Here is a 21,248-nt window from a genome sequence, read left to right on the forward strand (position 1 = left end):
AACACGTGTTGTCAAGCACATACGAAGTTGTTCTTCAAATTCACATTACATATATGTATAACGAGAAATATAAGAATAGTAATAAGAAATATAATAATAATCTTAGGTTACAAAATATTCATAAAGGTCGTTGTTCTACAAAATCTTTTGATAAATGTTGCACCATTTCAGAAAAAGTCTCAAAATGCATCAAATCACCACTATTTTTCCAAAAAAAAAATCGAAGTTACCATTTCCTGTATATTTTAATTTTACATTTTTACCTGACTTTAGGACACAGTGAATTTTTTTCAGTGTTTATTTTTTCATGTTTAAAACTCAATTTTCACAAACTCACGCTTAGGCTTCATTATGGAGCAAACCTAGTTTCAGGAGATACAATTTCTCAAACATAGTACCTATTAAAATAATTACGCCCTTTTTAAAAGTGATTCTTGAGCCTAAATGGTGCCAAATTCTTTGAAAGGTGCATGTTTCCTCTTATCAAAAACATAAGTGACGTTTAGAGTAAATAGTTCAAGTTTTTTCATTTACTTCTTTCACATGAAACTGCTAAAATTTAAAAATTACAGAAATGGGTTTTGTTCCGCCTTCAGAAAACAGTAAATATCTCAGCGAGATTTAAAGATACGTCCTTACTTTCTTCGGCAAAGTTATTCGTCATAAAATTTCCCATCTATACAGTACAGCCACGTTGCTCTGGGACACTGTTCGATACCCTGTTTTGATATTTATTTAAATGAAATTTCGAAAGTTTTAAAGTTTTCCCGAACTCAATCAATTTTTGTAACCAAATATAACTCCAGACATGTCACCATAACTTTTTTATGAATGTATCAGATCCCAATGATTGTGGAAAAATAGTTAAGTACCTTTTTTCACCTACTGTAACATCTCTAAAAATATTTTTTTGAATTTACTCCTGAAAAATGCCATTTTTTCATAAAACTCAAATGTGCGACCCCTAAATCGCGGCACCCAATGTCGACGTCATATAAAAGTTTTGTTGTGACACCCTAAGCTATCATTTGAGGGGTGAGCCCCCGGGTTTTCTGACATAGTGCTATTTTGGGACACTCTACTGAATAGCTAGCTATTCGATCTCATTTGTACCCAAAAACCCGACAAATCTGTCTCAGTGCGCACAATCGAAGATTTCTTCGGGATTTCTTCTTCTTCCTTGGTGTACAAAAATAACTGGCGAACCACGAATTGCAAACAGTTGATCGGTAGAATCAAGAGATGCATTCGCAAAGTTGACATGACGGCCGGACAACGCCCCTTGCCGGACATCAAATGGAAGCTTCGCCAAACAGCCGATTACGGACCGTTTTCAAATGTACACTAATTTTTTTTCAACAATGGCTAATGTATCTTTAATTTCGGTAAATCAGGTCTTCTTGATGTATCTTTGTCTTTTTGACAGCTTGAGAAAAAATTTTTAGTTATCACCCGTTATAAATGTCCTGTGGTCGTAATCTAATAAGTCTAATTCGGTTTTAAAGAACTGTAGATTAGTGGCTCCACTAAACTGTTTGTCATGTAGTTCACTCAATTGTTTCTTTCGGCTTTGCAATTGAGTCAAATGATTTCATAAAAAAATGCAAACTTGCTAATCACTTAAATTAACTGCATCTAGCGTACGGTTTTAAGATTAAATCTTGCAGACATCAGAACAGCCTGAAGAAGGCCACCGAAAACGGCCGAAACGTTAGGAATTTAATCTATATTCCTGTTTGATTTAATCCAATGTCTGATAATCGTAAATCCTAGTATACATGAAATGAATTTTTTATTAGCGTCTATTGGATGGTTGAGTCACTACAAAAATATTTGAACCGTATTTTATACTGAAAACGAAGTTCGTCTAATAAATCCAATACATGACTCACAATCCAACTTCTATCGAACATTATTTCATCTATTCTGTGATAACTTCCTACTAAAGTAGAATTAATTCCTCCATCATCGCCCTCAAAAAACAACTAATTCCACAAATTGCTGGCCCTTTTTTCTGACTCTCTTCCCATCTGACTCACTTGCTAACTCATCCGGATATGACTTTTCACTATCACTGAACCTGGTTTTCAACCAGCTCTCTGCCGTTGACAGTGTAGCAACAGCAGCAGCAACACCAGCAACTTTGGAACCTGTTTTCACCGACGATAAGACACCGTTGCTCGGCAGCAGCCGCCGTTAATGTTCTCTTTTCCGTCATCAGGTGAGAGTGACAGACTATAAGAGAACCCCACTTAACCGCATTTAAGATTCCCGTGGCTCGGCTGTCGCACTGCACTGTTGAAGGGTAGCACCACCGCCGCCATCCATTGCCAGCAAAACCGGGACCGTCATAATCATCGGTTCGGTTCCCGCCGAAGATTATACGCTTATTTGCATATATGCATGCATGCATATAAATACCTAACCTACTACCTCTATAGTCGGAAAAATTTCTTTTTATCCGAAATCGTCACTTACGGCTGGCGATGGGGAGAGACTAGGTAGGACAGGGGTTTGACACATTTTAGTTCTGAGACTGCCTCTCTATCTAAAGCGTGCGGTGAGCGTTGCATTCAACTCTTCCGATGGGTGATGACTTGTAACGATTTTAGTTATCATTAACACTTCAGATTGGAACCAAATACCTTTGGGGTCCGAATGAATCTCTGTGATTTCAAGCTATCAATACACTTGGATTGTCTCCAAAAGGTATTAAACTTTTTCGTTCTGCGATTAGGGCAAATTTCAAGGTTTTCAATAATGATGAAATGTTTTACTCGTAGGTTTACTTTCTTGCGCTAATACAGTGAGTACAGTTTATACTTGATCCTTTTGCTTGTACGACAGTAGTACTTGTATCTGGTTGAAATACAGTTAATTTGATACGCAGTAATTTGACAATTTCTGCTTTGCTAAGAACATTTTGCACATCATACATAGACAGTGTATATGCCAAGTTTACTAAAAATTTTCAAGCGATTTGCGCGTCTATACCGGATACATTAGAGAAAGAGAGATAGAGAGAGAGAGAGAGAGAGAGGGAGAGAGAGCGAGAGAGAGAGAGAGAGAGAGAGAGAGAGAGAGAGAGAGAGAGAGAGAGAGAGAGAGAGAGAGAGAGAGGTTGGGCTGGGTGATTTTTCTAAAATTAATTGATTTCCTAAAATATAATATTACTAAATACTAATCTGGTTTTTTATTTTCCTATATTTCAGGTTCAAGTTGGAAATGTAGGTATTGATTGAGCTATTACCATGTGAACTATAAAACCCTTGTTTTCTAACAAATAAGTTCTGAGGATGGTTGAATATAGTAAACGAAAACATTAATGATACAAGGCTTAAGGGGGAATACAGGGATACCTCGATTTAAGACAATTTATAATTTCTAAAAGTTGTCTTATATCGAAATTGTCTTATATCGAAACATGTTTTTTTCAAAAAAAATTGCATTAGCGGTCGTCAGTTTTGCTCTGTGTTATGTGTTTACGGTTTTTGAACTATTTATTATTGTTTAAACTATTAGTTTTTTACTATTTTTGGGGTTATTTTGAAATAATGAACATCTTCATGGCACCGATTTCAGAATGGAAAATCAGCTCTGGTATCGTTATCAGCTATGTCAAAGGATTTGTTTCGATATAAGACAAAATTGTCTTATATCGAATTGTCTTATATCGAGGTTGTTTTATAACGAGGCTGTCTTATATCGAGGTATACCTGTAGAACCTTTTCAATTTTTAAAAAATCGAATTTTTTTTATTGATCATTTCGAAAGATTAACATTTTGAGCACATGTGTTTGAAGCTGTTTGGATGAATTCCAAAAATTGACAAAGCTATAGCTTTTTGGACCACGCCTGTCTGGAACCATTACACAGCGAATAAAAACTTCGACGCCGTTTTTCTCGAAACCAGTTTTTCAAAATCGGTACCATACCATACCATCTCAAGAACAGGAGTACCCAAAAATATGGTGTAGAAGGCCCCCTTAATTCTATTATTCACTGAAAAGAAATTATTCACTGAATATATTTCTGAATTATGATTACTCATTTGTCCCTCAAAAATCCAAATTAGACAGAAAACGTGATCAACTGAAATCTCCAGAAAGAGTTTTAGGTCCAAAAAACCAAAATATTGAACACGGTTCGTTGTATCTAAACGTTTTCGGCAAAATCTGGCCATTCCCGTCCGTCGTTCTCTATCAATAACGAGACGAAAGAACTCTTCGCGTCCGACCTGTATACGAGCTAGAAATGTAATAAGCGTGCTTTAAGCAACCCTGTTATTATCTAACTGGCTGTAACCCCCGCGCAGTGCAACTACATTACTTTTACTCGTCTTGAATGTAATCTGCTATGATTGGTTTGAGTCTTTGCTTAATGTGGGCGATTATTACCACGAAAATACATATCGCGCCCCTCGTTTTGGCGACAGACATAAGCCTCTTATATTTATGATGATGATGATGATTATATTTATGATGATTGTCCGCTTTTTCTCCCTTACATCTTGTTCTACCTTTACGGGAAACTAGCAGTCATTAACTTTTCGTCGGAGAGCCCAATTTCGGAAGCAGTTTTTGGGCCCAAAAGCGGGGTTCTGTTTATAAAAATGTAAATACTGCATTCTTCTTGCCACCTGAAAACAGCGAATATATTTTTATTAACAGAATTTTTGTTTCAAACAAAAAAAACTGAAATTGGCAGAATCGATGGCGACTAATTTCACCTTAAGAATGCTATTCACACCTTTGTACAGTGGTCAAATTATGAAAAAATGCGGACATTAGAAAGCAATTGGGTAAAAAATGCGTAATTTTTCAAGGGCGGTGTCTTCGGAGAAGTTTAGTAATAAAATATAGCGCATCTTTCTGCACTATTAGGGTGACCGTGAATTCACCTATTAGGGTGATACGAACTTTTGTTTTTTTTTAAATAATTTCAAAAAATAATTTTTTCTTCCAAAAGTTGCAGAACATACTAAAATAAGCAATTTTGCTGAATATAATAACTATCTATCTCTTACCGGTTGCGAAATATAATGATGTGTTAAAAAGGAGCTTAAAAATCATTTATGCCCAATAACTTTGCACACAACTTTTTTTACTGCTTTCGAGTGTTCTACAAAGTTATTCAGTATACTAAAATACACATTTTAACTGTAGACTGTTTGTCGCTAGGACGCATGTTTAATGAGTTATAAAAAAATTTATCAAAAAATAACACATTTTTCAATTGATTTTTCTGAGATTCCTTTGGAGTGCTCCTGATGGAAATATTTTTTTTATAGATAAAATATAGTACTTTCAGTGAGTCTCGGCACTATAAGATGGCAGCCCCATCGCGAGACTCGGTAGTGTTGCCCCAGTACGGCTACACACCTAAATTCAAAAACTAACAACATTCAAGCATATTCGGAGCGGAATATTCGGCATCGACCTAGACGATGGAACAAGGACGACGAATGGAGACTCGGGACTTGGAACTGCAGATCGCTAAATTTCGCAGGTTGCGAGCGGGTGCTGATTGAACAGCTGGAACCCCGCAAACTTGGCATCGTAGCTCTGCAGGAAATCTGTCGCAAAGGAGAGAAGGTATGGAAGATCCGTGGCGGAAAGGCTCAGTTTTACCAGAGCGGTGGCGCTACCAACAAACTGGGAACGGGCTTTGTAGTGCTGGGCGGAATGCAGGATCGCGTGATAGATTGGAAGGCGATCAACGAGAGAATGTGTGTATTGAGGATAAAGGGCCGTTTCTTCAATTATAGCATCATTAACGTGCACTGCCCGCACGAAGGTAGACCCGACGATGAGAAAGAAGCATTCTACGCGAGGCTGGAGACAACGTACGACAGCTGCCCGTCACGGGACATCAAGATCGTCATCGGGGATATGAATGCCCAGGTCGGTAGGGAAGAAATGTATAAACCGGGGGTAGGACCCCATAGCCTGCACACCGACACAAACGATAACGGCCAACGATGTATAAACTTCGCAGCTTTCCGAGGCCTGGTGATCCGAAGCATATTTTTCCCGCGCAAGGATATCCACAAAGCCACCTGGAGATCACCTGACCAACGTACAATGAACCAAATTGACCACGAAAGTACTCTCCCAGATCCTGTTACGCCGGCTGTCACCGATAGTACAAGGTTTGGTAGGGAATTATCAGGCGGGTTTCATGGGGGCTCGCGCAACTACGGACCAAATTTTTACTATCCGACAGATCTTGCAGAAATGTCGGGAGTACAACGTGCCCACGCATCACATCTTTATTGATTTCAAAGCAGCATACGATGCAGTCGATCGAGACAAGCTATGGCAGATAATGCACGAATACGGTTTTCCGGACAAACTGACGCGACTGATCAGAGCTACATTGGATCGAGTGATTTGTTTCGTACGCATCTCTGGGACACTCTCGAGTCCCTTCGAGACGCGACGAGGGTTGAGGGTCTATCCTGCATGCTGTTCAACATCACTCTTGAGGGGTGATCCGACGAGCGGGCATCGAAACGAGAGGCACGATTTTTACCAAGAGTAGTCAACTTCTAGGCTTTGCAGATGACTTCGATATCATTGCCAGGAACTTTGCGACGGCGGAGGCAATCTACGCCAGACTGAAAGCGGAGTCTAGGAGAATTGGGCTAAAAATAAATGCGTCGAAGACCAAATACATGAAAGGAAGAGGCTCAAAGGAAACAAATGCGCGCCTCCCACGGACGGTAACCGTTGACGGCGACGAACTAGAAGTGGTAGAGGAGTTCGTGTATTTGGGATCGCTGGTGACGGCGGACAACAACACTAGTAAGGAGATCCAGTGGCGCATCCAAGCGAGAAATCGGGCCTACTTTGCCCTTCGTAAAACGCTACGATCAGGAAGCATACGCCGCCACACGAAACTAACAATGTACAAAACCATTAGACCATTAGATCAGACCGGTAGTTCTTTATGGACTTGAAGCCGTGACGCTGCTTACGGAGGACATACGCGCCCTTGCCGTGTTTGAGCGGAAAGTGCTGCGGACGATATTTGGTGGAGTACAAACTGAAAGCGGAGAGTGGCGGAGGCGTATGAATCACGAGCTACAGGCACTGCTTGGGGAGACTTCCATCGTACATCAAGCGAAAGTTAGCAGGCTACGGTGGGCCGGACACGTCGTAAGGATGCCGGACGACAGTGCGACGAAAATAGTACTCTTCAACAACCCCACCGGCACCAGGAACAGGGGGGCCCAACGTGCACGATGGCTCGACCAGGTCGAAAGCGATTTGCGACTTCTGAGACGACTAGGAAATTGGCGACGAGTGGCCCAAGATCGAGTTGAATGGAGACGTGTGCTTGAAACAGCGCGAGCCACCCAGGCTCTATGCTGCTGAAGAAGAAGAAGAAGAAGAATAGTACTTTCACCTAATGGTTGTCTGGTTAGTGCGAAACTGCCCGAAATTGAAAAAAAAAATTGAATATGGCAATTTCATTTTCATTTATTTTATAAGTTATTAAATTTGCGTCCTAGCGACAAACAGTCTTCAGTGCAAATGTGTATTTTAGCATACTGAATAACTTTGTAGAACATTCGAAAGCAGTAAAAAATCGTGTGCAAAGTTATTGAGCATAATTGATTTTAAGCGCTCCTTTTTAACACATCATTATATTTCGCAACCGGTAAGAGATAGATAGCTAAAGTATCCAGTAAAGTTACTTATTTTAGTATGTTCTGCAACTTTTTGAAGGAATTTTTTTTTTTTTGAAATTATTTAAAAGAACAAAAGTTCGTATCGCCCTAATAGATGAATTTACGGTCACCCTAATAGTGCAGAAAAATGGGCTATATTTTATTATTAAACTTCTCTGAAGACATCACTTTTGAAAAATTATGCATTTTTACCCAATTCGTCTATTACAGCGGTTCCCACCCTTTTTCGGTTCGCGAACCTCCTGGCGGATTTCCTTATACTATTCTGCAGCGAACTGAAGTTTTAGCGAACCCCCTATTTGGGAAACACTGGTCTATTACAAAGATTACCGTTATAAAAAATCAGTTGCGTCAGTTTTTCCGGAAATCCGTATGTGTGCAATATGTGCCATAACTGGTCTCGGCCGACTGTATCGTATGCTGCTTTGAAATCGATGAATTTGTAGTACGTGTAAGGGCATCCCACATCAAATTGCATCACGGAATAAACATTGTAGAAAATTACCTAGTTGACCGATCCTTTTCAAACTTTTAGACATTAAAATATAGCCCATTAGTAAACTTTTGACATATTTATTTTGTTCAACTTTAATACCATAACCGTATGCTCGCACCTTACGATTAACGCCACTTATAAAGTTCTGTATCACATCCGGCTGCAGCTTCTTCTGTACGAGACCCCCACTTTTTCTTCATGTCTTCCTCACATTTGACCTCCTTGGGATACTTCCGTAGTGCCTGCTTCATAATGGCCCAACATTTTTCGATGGGTCTTAGTTCTGGTGCAGCGGGGAGGGGGGTCATGAGCAGATCGCTTGTTAAATCGTGTATTTCTTGGAAAACTTTGAAAGTTTCTGCTTCCTTTTTTTCCGGAACATCAAACTTGTGCTGGAAGCTGCCGACTCACAGTTGAGTGCACGAGTTTTTTTCCGATATACCGATAAGATAGTTACGGATCGCGACCTTGCTTTTCGGGTGACGTCGGAAAATCGACAGCGATAAATATACAGTGTAAACAATACACTCTAAACTACTTCTACTCAAATTTTCAAGATAAAATAGCTATTGGGTAATTCTCTACAGCGTTTTTTTTTCGTGATGCAATTTGATGTGTGACACCCAGGGCTTGAAAAGGGATCGCAAGTTGAATGTGACTGCCGTGAATGCGAACTTTCCGCATTCAAACTCCGCTTTTTGAACGATCATTTGACTGTTTTTTTGAATTCAGTCAAGCTGCCGCTTGCGCTGCTGCCGTCTTACAATTCATGCGGCATCTCTGCAAAAGCAAACAGTCGATCTCCCGTTTTGCTTTGCGCTTTGAGAATATAAACTGCAAACTGACTGGAAGCATACGGTGACGTATTTTTTCGTTTCTCTTTTTGTCTCCAAATCGGCTGCTCACAGTAATAGTTTGTCACCCGGACGTCGGTCGGACGCAAGCAAAATATTCGTTTGTATTGGACGGAGTCCGACCGACTTCTTCCATGCACATGTAGTGGTTGTTTTTTTGTAGTATTGAATCATACGATTGTGCGGTTGCTTTTCGTTAGCGTGGTGATTGCCAGTCATTTGACTGTTTTGCAGTCATTCGCTGCTCCAAACGGTAAAGGCAACTTGATCGAAACGAAAATGTCAAAAAGTTTTAGAACGCTATCATAGTGCTGCGTGCAATCGGCGTTTGACTGAGCAAACTGCCAGTTGTGTTATGCATAGCGTTGGTATTCCACCTCTAAACGGACGGTGTGAACTTGAATGCGCGTTGGTGTGACTGCGGTAGAAAAAAGGGATCGGTCGAAGCCCTGGTGACACCCCTTAAACCAAAGTGGTCGTAGACGGTTCCCTTGTGGAACACCAAATATTACATGATATTAGTAAAATATTCTTTTATTCACTTCAGGAGCGGTTAAAAATCGTTTAAGTTTTAAAGTTTGAAATCGAAAATAAAAAGCTTTGGAAAGCCTTGGGTGTGATCGAGTACATCGAGTGATAGAGTACAGGACAATTACGGGGCTAGTGCAACGATCCCACTTGACTGCTAAAATGCCTAATGCTTAAATGATAAAAACTTAGATAATTATAATTGAATGAAGGCTTGCTTTTACTAAAAAGTCAACAACCTTCGATTTAATTCCAGCTTCTCCTCCTTCGCCTCGTAAAAATGCAAACGAATTGACCCAGCGCCGGCGGCGGTGGCGGCTAAAGTTCATCATTTAAAAACTCATTCACTTGCTCGCCGCGCATTGAATAGATAATTCTGATTCATTCTATCGCGTCTCATTTTCCTTCGCGCTTCGTTTCGTTTCGTACCGCTGGCTCTGGCTGGGTGTTGATATGTAGGTACATGCTAGCCGGTGATGCTCGGATCGCACACAAACACAATCGAATTCGCTTTTGGATCACGCCGCTGCCACAACATAATCGACGCCGGATGACCGACCCACCGCACCGACGGAACGAAGAAAAGACGGCATTCAGTGAGACGGACGACTCCAACCACTCCACGAAGAGGAGGAGGATGACTAATTGGGTTCTTTGGGTTGTGTTTTTTTTCTACACTTCGCGTTCGCCGGTCGTAAGTACCGAAGTTTTCGTTGATTGAATAATAATACAACAAGAGTTTGTATTGTTTAGCCTAATCCAGGATGGAGGCAATGAAATTCGGTACGCTCGAACGGCGATCGAGGTCGATCGGATGACAAAAGTGCGTTGTTCGATTTTCAACCGATCAACCGACCGAAGGGCGCCGCCACACATGGATTGAGATAAATGAATGTAAAAAAGTTGAAATTCAGAGTGGTACCTAAGTTTACGATTTGCTAATTTTCTGTTATGACCAGCAGACCCCGATCGACCGGGCGCTTAAACTTCGCCTAATCGAAGCACTTACCACCGATGTATACACGGTATGTTATTTAAGAAATAAATCAATCACTTTGAAGCGGGTTGAAATTAACTTGCACTATTTGCACTGCACTATTAGCCAATTTTCTAGCCAACTAGCTCGTTGTAATGTCGAGCTGACAAAATGCCGGAATGCTCCCATTAATTTAGCGAACTTCAAACACTCTCGCGTCGTTCGCGCAACATTCATGTCGTCAGTCCGGGTCCGCACCGGCAATAGTTCGTACCCCAGTCAAGCGGTCTGCACTCGGCTGCCTGCATTCATTCGTAAATGGGTAGTTGCTGCTTTTAAATTGGCGGTAATCGGATCAGCGGCATTTTGCAAATGAGTATCAATTGATTTGTTCTAGCTCGCATAGGAAAGGGCATTCTTCTGAGCTGTCTCTCACGGCATTGCGCTGCACTGCAGTGCACCAGGCAACCACGTCAGTCGAGGAGTCGTCCAGGTGAAACCAGGCTAATGAAGAGGGCTTACAATGCTCCCGCGTAAGATGTTCTGCGCAGCAGAATCAGGTTTCAACGGTAATCTATGTACTTGCCAAGATGCTGGGATGCAAATCGCAAACAACCGCGTCTCCGGTTTGCCTGTGAGAGGCGCGAGTGCCAATAAAAATTAGCCACTTTTCGCAACTTCGGAAAATAGCAAACTCTCAATCTGAAAACAAAAAAAAAAGCAAAAATGCAATCATGTGATCCAGTGCCTGCCTACCGGCGACTACGTGCACAGTCACGCCAGGCAGCAACAGGTCGAACCGGTCTCACAGTTCCCTAGCGAATGCTTTGGTGCATATCGTCTAATGTGGCTCTCCATAGGTCCCTGCCGCCGCCGGCTGGCACGTAAATTCAACGCATGTGTATGTGTATAAGAAGGCAGCCTGTCAAGCAAAATCAGTGGTTTTACTTTCGTACAAAAGCCCGGTCCGGTTTCAGCTAGGATCAACGAGGAACAAGGGGAAGCAGCACGGCTGCTCTGGGCACCACCACCGACAAGAAAGCAAAAAAATCGTTCTTCCATGGAAATTATGCAATCTCCGCAAGGGCCAACCGAGCTAAGCGAGTCTCTTACCTCTTACGGTTATGATTGCTTTGCATGTCAGCGATGCATGCGAAGATCGTTTTCCAACCGACGTTGGACTTCTGGCTATGCGATCAACACGAAGCTATCAGAGCCCTGTCATCTAGGAGAGCCGCGGCATCGGCCGCGCGATGCGGCCGTGCTCGGTGGGGTGACCTAGCGCGGTGGATCGCGAATTCTTCGAATAAGCTTGCACAGCTGACATTCCTAAAACGGCGGACACCCTACCGATTACTTTGCTCCCTGTGCACCATCACTACGGTGCTTCCACTAGCATGCACGAGTGCCGCCGCCGTCATGTTGCGCCGCGAATGCCGGTGAAGGGTTAACGACACGCTTCGATCTGTCGATTGGCAGATATAGGAGGTAATTTGATCGCCATCGTTTAGTGGCAGTGCCGTGCAGCGGCAGCAGCAGCAGCACCAGCAACAGATTTGCCGGCCTGAATTGATTGTGGTGCATTTTGCACTCGCTGCGCGGTAGAGGTAATAGTTCAAGGTCACCGACTGGCGTTACCCAATAATTAGACATTCTAATTGGCGGCGTTGAGAGTGAGTGTGGCCGTAGAATGTACAGAACACTTCCAATAATTGGCAACCAGTCGAACGTCGAACGATTTCAGTTTATAGAAAAATTGCGGTAAAATTACTTTATTTAGCGTGTTTAATCCACCACCTTGGGGTCAACTTAACTGCAGGCCGCTTTAAAAGGGTAGGCTTTTTCCTCACAGTTTAATGAATCAATCTGATTCTTTCACAACCCCAAACTGAACCTGCCGTATCTTGGTGAAAGTTCAACGGATGTTGGAGAATTCCAATGTTTTCGAAACATGCTTTCACAATGGCGCAAAGTGCCTTTACGTCACATGGAGATTCAATGTTTCAGGAAGATGCAATTTGGAGCTTGATTCAACTTGAGTGACTGAGAGTTGTTTACTTCAAGATGCTGATTCTGGCGTAATAAGGCTTGTGGAACATGATGGCGTTAGAATGCAATTTTTTTTTTCAATTACGGATGAGAAAGTTGCTGAACATATTAACAATTTAAAGCATTGCTACTGCCTCGGACCCGATGGCATGTCTTAAAGCTTTAAAATGACCGTTGGCTTTCATCTTTAATTGTTCTTTGCAATACCATCAATTTCCTTGTTGCTGGTAAGAATCTTTCATGTTACCCGTTTTCAAAAAAGGGCAAACAACGTAACGTGGAGCAGTATATTTCCACTGCACATCATGGTTTTTTCCCCGGTAGATCCGTTACTACAAAATTCACTTCTGGAATTCACTTCTTTGCTTGCATGGTAATCAACGGAGCCTCTAGATTTGCGCTGTCTATACCGACCTGAGGGTTACTTTTTGAGGTTTTTTGAGGTTGCTCAAAAACGTATGAAGAGCTAGAAAACAACTCAACGCAACTTTCAAGCCTGATCCTACAAGCGTATCATAAAAGCTGTTCTACAAAGGAACGCTCTACTAATAGAGATGTACCTTGGTGGAACAAAATCGGAAGAAAACCCGGAAACTGTTCAACCAGACCAAACGGACACAACAGTGGGAAGCATATAAGCAAACCCTCACTGCCTATAATAAGGAAATACGGAGATCAAAGAGGATACACTGGAGGCATATATGTGAGAACATTGAAAATACTCCAGCAATAGCAAGATTGCAGAAAATCCTCGCTAAAGATCATTCAAATGGGTTAGGTACCTTGAAAAAGGAGGATGGCTCTTTTACTAAATCTACTAAAAGTACATTAGAGTTAATGATGAAAGCACATTTTCCCTGCTCAGTCATTAACTAATACGAAGACCAAAGTACACCGGCATAGAGAACTGTAACTCTTGAAACCACGACAGACATTCATGAAATAGTGAATGAAATAACTGGGCTAGACAGAAACAGGAATGATGCTTGCACTTTGACCAAAAGAATGTTTACGAGAAGCAAAGTGGAATGGGCGATTGACTCCTTTGAACCCTTCAAATCACCGGGTAGGGATGGAATCTTTCCTGTACTACTACAGAAGGGCAAGGCGTTCTTAACACCTACTCTGACAAACCTTTATCAGTCCAACCTGATACTAGGCCATATACCAGCAGCATGGCGACAAGTGCGGGTCACTTTCATCCCGGAGGCCAATAAAAAGGACAAGACTTCACCATTGTCCTTTAGGTCGATAAGCATTTCGTCTGTTCTGCTGAAAATAATGGAAAAATACTTGATGAGCATATAAAATCATCATATTTAGTTAAAACCCCTCTGAGCCAATATCAATTTGCATATCTAGAAGGTAAATCTTCAGTAACAGCATTACATACGGTTGTAAGGAAACTAGGAAAGTTTTTTGAAGCGAAAGAAATATCACTAACAGCCTTCCTAGCTATAGAAGGCGCATTTGATAACTCATCTCATAGTTCAATGATTGCGGCTATGATGAAACGTGGTTTCGATGTATCCGTTATCCACTGGATTGGTGAAATGTTATCAAAACGAGATATATCAGCAAAACTTGGAAGTACATCCATTAGCGTTAGAGCAATGAAAGGGTGCCCACAAGGAGGCGTAATATCACCTCTATTGTGGTCTTTAATAGTTGATGATCTTTTTCAACAGTTGACAGCCTTAGGCTTCGAAATAATTGGCTTCGCAGATGATATAGTCGTAATTGTTCGTGGGAAATTTGATTCTATCATCGCTGACCGAATGCAAATTGCTTTGAATTTTATTTCATCATGGTGTGATAGGCAGGGCCTCAACATTAATGCCAATAAAACTACTATCGTACCATTTACGAGAAGGCAAAAAGTTACATTGAGTAACATAAGTTTGAAAGGAACACTCTTGAAACTTTCAGACACTGTCGAATATCTTGGAGTATTTCTTGACAGACAACTCAATTGGAATACACATCTAGAGCAAGCTGTAAACAAAGCTACAAATGCTCTATGGATATGTAAAAGAACTTTTGGTAAGCAATGGGGACTGAAACCGAAGATGATCCAGTGGATCTATTCGGCTATTGTGAAACCCAGGATTACCTATGCCTCGTTGGTCTGGTGGCCAAAAACAAAAGAGAAAGCTTCTCAGAAAAAGCTAGAAAGACTCCAAAGGCTAGCCACTCTCTCAATAACAGGTGCAATGAGAAGTACACCGTCGAAGGTATTGGATGCTTTACTTTATATGCTTCCACTGCATCAGTTCATACAATTAGAAGCTGAAAAGTGTGCTCTGAGGATCAAAAGATCTATGAACCTCTTTGATGGTGATCTTACAGGTCGTCTCAGTATTCTAAAGACTATTAGTATTAATCCTCTGGTAATCAATAATGAAGACTGGATGGCGAAAAAATACAACTTTGACCGAATTTTTCGTGTATTTGAGCATAGGAGTGATTCCTGGGAAGACGGTGGTCCCGATCTTCGCCAAGGCTCGACGGTTTTTTACACAGATGGTTCAAAAATGGACAACCAAGTGGGAGCAGGAGTAACTGGCCCAGGAATAGACATGTCAATTTCTATGGGTAGATGGCCAACTGTATTCCAAGCTGAAATTCAAGCAATTCTAGAGTGTTCTACTGTGTGCTTGCGCAGAAACTATAGACATTCAAATATATGCATCATGTCCGATAGTCAAGCAGCTCTAAATGCTTTAAAGTCGGCGACATGCACATCAAAACACGTCTGGGAATGTATTCAATCACTCCAAAAATTGTCTTGCCGTAACCAAGTCAACTTAAATTGGGTCCCAGGTCACTGTGGAATTGATGGAAATGAGAGGGCTGATGCGCTTGCAAGACTCGAATCTTCTTATCAATTTATAGGACCTGAGCCCTTTTGCGGTCTATCTGCTTCTGCCTTAAAAATGGAGCTGAAGGCATGGGAATGTAGGAAAGTGCAATCAAATTGGAATAACACTTTCAATGCTAGGCAGTCGAAACGGTTTATCTCTCCAAACATTTCTATGACTAAGACTAAGATCTAAGCATCTATACTGGTCTAATAACAGGACATTGTCCGAGCCGCTATCATCTGAAGCTTATGGGAAAACTTCAAGATGATATATGTCGCTTATGTGGCATAGAAAAAGAAGACTCGGAACACCTGTTATGCCGATGTCCGGTAATTTTTAATAAAAGATTAAGGTTCTTCGACAGAGGGCTGTTAGAACCCTTTGATATTTGGAGAACAATTCCCAGTACGGTAGTGCACTTTATCCGAAATGTATCACCGGACTGGACAAATGCTATTAGTCAAACAATGACGGTCGCTGCTAATAGTGGTGCGCCATCTTGACAACATAGCTATAGTAAAATGGGGGATATATCACAATAGATCAAACAAATGGTCGCAGTGATAAAAATACGAAACATGAAAAAAAGAGGGCTACTTTTGATCGTGTTAACTATGGAATACTATGTGCTAAATGTGAGCACATAGCACGTAGCACGGTCAGAATCTTATCTACGAAATCGAAAAATTGCTATAAAATTAGGTACGTCTATGTTTTAAGCGCTAATTTCGAAGTCCCCCAAGGTAGTATCATAGGGCACTTACTGTTTGCGTCGTTTCAGCTGCCATTGCAAAAAACAGTGTTTGGTATGTGTTTATCGCATTGATGCGATATCTCTACTACGCTATCCCATAATACTCCATGATTGTCAACAAAGCAAATCGACAATTTGAATTAATCACGAAAGTCAGGAAGCGGTTTAATGATGACGGAACCATGCGTACCGTTCTAGGATCATTAAACATCTAGCGCGCACAATTTGGGAGACAGTCTGCGTTGTGTGGGACCCGTACAAATGAGTAAAACATATTGAGCTTGTATAAAAACGTTGTTCAAAGGATTTGTCGTCCATTGCCATGGCGAAATGCTGATAACTTGTTATCATATTTGTTTGTTATAAATCAATTTTCAAAGTGTCTTAAAGAAACAATGATTAGTGGGTTCACCAAACTCAAAAAGATGATCAATATTCTTGAATATTCTAACACAAAATGGTGTTAGTCGAAAATAACCGAAGTTTATTCAGTGAAACTTATTTACAAACATCAAAGAGAGTCTCCAGTACACGTTGGGATGCACGGAGGTATATCATAGACAGCAGTTTCTATGAATGTATTTCCTCGTTGAGCACTTTTGCCACAAGTAAGGCCAGTTGTAGTTTGCGGTGTCGATCGAGCGTATCTTACTCAAGCAAATGGCAACGACCCGGACAAGGGGGCAGATTGATGGGATCACACCATGGCAAATTCCTCTAAACGGATGAATCTTCTCTGCACACGTTTAGTCCGCAATTTCCAATCGAGCTGATGCGGAGTTCAAACCACGTAAACATTTTCAAGTATAGGACGTACAAGTGAGCAGTACAAGGCTTCCGGGCAATGAGGATCTTAAAGTCCAGTCATATTTTGGCGAAGAATCCATGTTGTCTATTAGTTTAAGACACGATTGCCGCACAGTGCCTGTCAAATGTTGGCTTTCGGTCCAAAATAATGCCACGATCATTAACGTGATCAATACTATTTTACACTTACCCATTAATGGCATACTCGAAGAGTTTGAGGCGTTTGAGTTCGGTGAAAAGTTGTCATTTCATATTTAGCCCCTCTTTTAATCATGTGATTCAGTTTACAGTACGTCATCATTTTATCCAATAAAGACTGCCACCGATAACAATCCTCGATACTACGAATCGTCAGGAAGATTTTAAAAATATCGATGTAAACTAGTCTGCAACCCTAATTTATGGCAAGAGCTGCGTCATTGAAGAGTATATTGAAAAAAGAGGGCCAATAATGCTACCCTACGGTACCACTGATTTGTTTGAAAATACAGATGATAACTTCGATGTTGAGTTTGCAAGTTGCACTCCCGGAATTTATCTAGTAACTGATGCAGGACAAACATCTGATCCGTAGTGGAGCGACCATCACGAAAACCAGCTTCGTCCTTGTTAGAAAATAAGACATATGAGACCATTCGTCCATTCCTGCGGCATTTGTTCTTCCGTCCAGATCCTGAGAATAATCCGGGAAATTGCTTCGTACAGCCGCTCGCTCCCCGCTTTTAGAAGTATAGCCGAGATACCGTACTTCCTAGCAGCCTTACCATTTTTAAGCTCACGTATTGCCTTCTTAACCTCTTCCTGTGTTGGCTGGCTCCACAGCTTGGTCATCACTCACAATTCTCACCGTTTTGTAGAAACTCCGTGTGTCGTTGCTGGCGAATCTTTCCTCTGCGCCGGCGAGCTTGTGCTCCTCGTACTCGCATTTTTTGGGCGGAGGGTTCTTTTTCCCGCAGATATAGTCTCTCTATACCTTTCTCTGTTGTGTCATTTAGGTGCAGTGAACATGCGGCTCCTGGACTGATTTAAATGTCATAAAACCGTTAATAAAATCGAGCTCCACTGCAACTTTCTGATGACCGCTATAAAACTGCCTTCCGACCAAGTAGCCCGCTCTTCGGAAGGTTTTTATAACCTCTAAGAATCAGTTTGACAGCCATCGTCATAATTTAATGGAGCTTTTTATTTGTTCCACAAAGTTAAGAAGTATAACACCTGCTCTGGTAAAACGCTAAATCAGTCAGCCAGCTTTGTTAACTTGAAAATATATATCCGTGAGCAGCAAAGCTATAGTTTCACTGTCAATCATCCCGATTGGTTTGGTTTATAGCAGCCATAATAAAATATCCAGTAGAGTAGATAAATTTTTTTTGGAAGTTTCCGTAGTTGTGCAGCATATGCGCATTAAATTTTATCGTGCTTATCGGTACTCTTATAATTTTGCATAATAGCAGCAATAAATCTGTTTTGTTCGCCATCGTTCGCCAAGGGGCCTGATAGTTTAAAAAAAGTTGAATTTTTAGCAAACCTTGAGATCTATATCCTGTGATATTTCCTAAATTTGCGATGAAACAACTAACAAATGGAATTGTTCTGTAAAGAAGAACAACAGGCCTTTCAAATGGACGGCCATCTTGAATTAGGTCGCCATATTGTATTTTATGAGAAAATCGATGTTTTCGCCAAGAACCCTCCAATCGATTTTCGTTTTAAGACTAGCACTGTAAAACTGAGAAAAATGCTATGACATGCATTTATCAAATTAGGTGTGCATTAGCATTAGCTAAATGAAACAACCAATTATCTGTAGCAAGGTTCACAATTTTCGTATAATTTTTGCGATACATATTTCAAAAATTTTCTATGAAACAAACAACAAACGACACAGTTTTGTACAGAGGAAGGGTAGGGCTTTCAAATGCAGTGAAAAAAAAAAATTGGCGGACATTGTGGGTGTGACCGCCACGTCGGATTTTATCAGAAAATCAAGTTTTTCGTCATAAGTGCAACAACTGATTTAAATTGCAAGCTCATCATTGGAAATCTGAGAAAAATGCTACAAGAAACATTCATCAATTTAGGTGAGGTGAGATTGGCATTAAATAAATGAAACAATTTATTATCTGTAGCAAGGTTTTCAATTCTCATGTAATGTTAAATCTTGCTAAAGAAAATTAATTGTTCAATCGGGTTAATTCTATTGCGCATTAAAATTAATGAAGACTTCGTATACCAGTTTTTCTTAGCTTTCCAATGGGTAGTTTCAAATTAAAATCGGTTGGTGCGCCGATGGCAAAAAAGGCGATTTTATTATAAAATTCAAGATGGCCATCAATTTTGTTTTCACTTTATGTGAACCCAGCTAGCATTTTTATATGTATATAAAAGTTAAAAATCAGCATTACGTACATACATACATGCTAATAAATCGTATTTGATGCGCAAAATTGGCATATCCGTTGTATTTTGGATGCGATATACGTGATGAGGAATGAACATACGCATTTCATCGATACAAGTAATTATTTACGACAATATCCGATTAAGCCCGACCCACTCCGTACTGCTATACGATTCTATGCTGCATATCGTATGTATGTCAACTATTATCATTATATACGACTGAAAATCAACTCGGCCGGATTTTATTAAGCTTTAGTTACGATTCCGTATTTGTTAAGAGTTATTTACGATAATTTTCGGTTATTAATGTACGATTTCGTGCTAGCTGGAAAAGTCATTATTACATGCCATAACATTCATTACAAAACCGTGTCGTTTGTTGTTTGTTTGTTGCTTTATTTCACCATAATGGTGGGATGCCAAATCCGATCAAAACAGCACGGAACAATCGTGGTGCTTCAGGAAAGGCAGTGAATGTTGTCGTGATGTAACGTTTACGTATATTTCCCGGTTGACGGCCACGGTTGCAATAAATATGGCGTTTTTCAAACCACAGCCTGTCAAACGCAGATATTTAATAGCAAAGTTTGACAGTTTCGTGTGATCTAAGGCGATATTGGTCCTGAAAAAGTCTGTACATCGATGACATGCGAAAAGTGTGGACCGAAAATCGGGACATAAACAATCTGGGTGCTACGTTCTGTATTTGAATGTCTCCAGGTGAGCTTTCAAATATTCAAATGTTGAAAGTTGGGGCTATTCCTCTTACCTCCGCGAAGTTTATAGGCTTTAGAACGCCTTAGCGGAGCTTTTAACAATGTTTACCTACCGTGCATTGGTAGGGTTTATTTCTAATTCCCGTCGTAGTAAGTAAAGTCAATCTAATTTTCATCATTTGTTGGATAGATTTAATGAATACTTCAAAAGTTCTTGTGCTGATTTGACTAAAACACACTTACCTTCCGATCCGTGAACTTTGAAATCACTGAAAAGCGATTATTAAAGCATATTATTGAAATTACGTAACCGACTTTATTTCTTAAACTCGTCGTACCGTTTTAAAATCCATCCATCAACATTTTTCATCGTCCGAACTAAAAATCACATCAATGTTTACGAAGCTAACGCGCATGTATTTGTGTAGGACGGCATGACAAATGTTATTCTGCAAAATTTCTGCAGGTGGGGCAAGTTTTCCTGGCTGTAGAATAACAACAATGCCTTGCGTGAGTTATTTTCATGTATGAATGACGGAAATTAAAACGATTAGTCGACATTTTCTTCTTCGTCGCACGAAAAAATGTAGGAAATTCGGCTGGTAGGACTTCTTTAATGATAAAAAGCATTTAAATAGATCTCAGCTCACTTTGATTGATCGCGTACGATAGACAATAAACTAAAATATTAGGGAATAACTAGTTTTGCATTGTGTGTCATAAAAATGCTGATATTTTTAATAATTTGTGTTGGATAGGACGGGAATAGGCAATTACGACGAAGCAGCAACATACCCTATCTCCGTTGATGATTTTCACATCGTAACTTGAGCATTCTCCAATTCGATGTAGCTCTTGAGCAATCAACCCATGAAGAGCTGGAACAATCAATCAATTTAGTTTTTCGTGGTAATTGTCAGTTTTGATAACCTAATTTACTTGAGTATAGTGTTTGACAGACTTTCAGTTGTTTCTAACTAAAGTTGGAACTAAACACACGTTTGACAGAAAACTGCACCGCCCGAGGTTGTCGATATTCGATCAAATGAAGCTAGCGATTCGATTGGTACGTCTATAGCCTATATAGTGATCCGATTTTGTTCAA

The 21,248-nt window shown here is 40.6% G+C and overlaps 1 long non-coding RNA gene across 2 annotated transcripts in view; it reads left to right on the forward strand.

Moving 5' to 3' along the window:
* Nucleotides 1-21,248, forward strand: part of LOC128742577 (uncharacterized) — a 198,446-nt gene that overhangs the window by 75,504 nt on the left and 101,694 nt on the right. For both annotated transcript variants that reach the window (XR_008412264.1, XR_008412265.1), the window contains exon 3: nucleotides 3,213-3,227. This is a non-coding gene — a long non-coding RNA (uncharacterized LOC128742577). The remainder of the gene's footprint in view (nucleotides 1-3,212; nucleotides 3,228-21,248) is intronic.

The sequence above is a fragment of the Sabethes cyaneus genome, chromosome 3 (assembly GCF_943734655.1).
Source record: "Sabethes cyaneus chromosome 3, idSabCyanKW18_F2, whole genome shotgun sequence".
Lineage (NCBI taxonomy): Eukaryota > Metazoa > Arthropoda > Insecta > Diptera > Culicidae > Sabethes > Sabethes cyaneus.